A 2,008-nucleotide genomic window follows, 5' to 3' on the forward strand; every position below is an offset into this window, starting at 1 on the left:
AGAACATTTCAATCATTAAATACGGTAAAGAATGTTAGAACCGGAAATCAACTTAGAATACAAATTATTGGTCCTGGGAGAGACCATAAAACATAGGGCATTCAGATACAGAAATAGAATTTGAGAGTTGGAAGAGAGCTTTGAGAAGATTTTGCCTGACACCTTTGTTTTACAAATGGGGAGCCTGAAGCGTCTAATTTGAAGAGGCTTTCTGGGGCTAAATCTTCATAAAACAGAAACAACTTGCTCAAGGTCACCTAGCTAGTGAATGGCAAAGGCTGAACTAAGATTGGGTACTGTTCACCTTAGTCCAATGGTCTCCATGCTATACCCCAATGCCTCCCTCTATAGAGGGAGTATAGCATGCTAACTCTCCCTTACAATTGTGAGTCACCTTCTTTGTAATCTAGAGAGCAGGGAGATTTTATTTAGTAACAAAAATAAAGAACACCATGCATAATGACCTTGTGAATTTTGAGTTGAATTAATGTTTAACTTAACAGAGTATATTACAAAACAGGCTCTGAATATGGAAGAGATTGATAAAGTGAAGGCGTTAGCCCTGCCAGCTATGGAATTCTATATTCTAAGGTCCATTCCACCTTTCAAATGGCATATTCTGTGTTCTTACATTCTATATAGTGAGGCCCCTTCCACTTCTAATAAGCCTGTGACACATCAATATGCTGTTTATGATTCTTCTAAAAATTGAAGTAGAATAAGCACAATGCATATGTCAAATCCCTTAGTAAATTAATTAAGAAGCATTTATTAAGTATTTACAATGGTGTTAGCATTATGCAAGGTTATGTGGTATAAATACAAAAAGGAATAAGACAAAGAGCCTACCCTCACAGAGCTTACAGTCTAGTAAGAAGAGAAGTAAATAAATAACTATAGCACAAAGAAAAAATTGAAAATAAATGACAATTCAAATTTCACTGAGAGTCAAAGAATGAAGAAACAACCTCTACCAACAGTGCAAGGAAAGAGGGTATCAGGGAAAGATTCCCATCTGGCAGGCAATGAGAAAGTTGGTCCTTGAAGGATGGGTAGAATTTTAGACCAGCAGGTGGGAAAGGGAACTTGTAATCCAAATCTAAGCAGAGGCTTTTCAAAAGAAAAAGAAAAAAATAAAGCATGGAATGTGTTTGGAGGATAGAAATCCATCTGCTCTGACTGGAGCATGGAGTACATTAAGGGAAATGGTAGGAGATATATGGTAGGTAGAATCAACATTCATAAAGATGTGACCACTTATCAAAGGGAAATGAGAGGGTGAAGGAAAAGACTGAGATAACCCTGGGATTTTGAACTTCAATCATTAAGAAGATGGAAGGTGCATGTCATTGTCAGAAATAGGGAACTGCGAAGGAGGCCAAGTTTAGGGTGATTATGAGCTTAATTTTTTAAATCTTGGCATACTTTCATCCAATCTATTTGTATTCACTTCTTTATTGTGCATCTCTTTTAATCCAATATAAAGCTTGAAAATTCAACTTCACTTTCTATCTTCAAATGCCAAGAGAGAGTGGAAGAGAAACACAAATGAAGTCAAATAATGAAACAGGTCCACTGGAATATAAACATCTTAGTTGGCCCTGAATTTTAGATCAAACGTTAAGACGCAGCTTTTTTATTAAAAATTGGATTTGCCTCTCCCCAGAAAGCCATCTTCCTGCATCCAGAAACAGCATATTGGATTGATGGATTTTTGTCAAGAGATAACAAGTTCCTGTTTTCTAATAAGCATTTGTCTCCATGGCATTCAATTCAGGAAGACAAGCTAATGTTCAGCCCTCCTCAGCAGTGATCTGTCTGATTCTTCCTGATTTTGAGGGAGTGCCTTCTCACAGCTTCATGCCCCTCCAGAGGTCACCACCATAGTCCTCTTGCTGACATCAGTGAGAAGGCTCTTTTTGCAATCAAGTTTATTTTAATGTGTGGGTTATAGATCAACAAGGACCACTAAATTTTGCATGCTCCAATACTTTCAAAGATGTGTGAT

This window comes from Vombatus ursinus, unplaced genomic scaffold, assembly GCF_900497805.2.
Source record: "Vombatus ursinus unplaced genomic scaffold, bare-nosed wombat genome assembly UNPS02014864.1, whole genome shotgun sequence".
NCBI lineage: Eukaryota > Metazoa > Chordata > Mammalia > Diprotodontia > Vombatidae > Vombatus > Vombatus ursinus.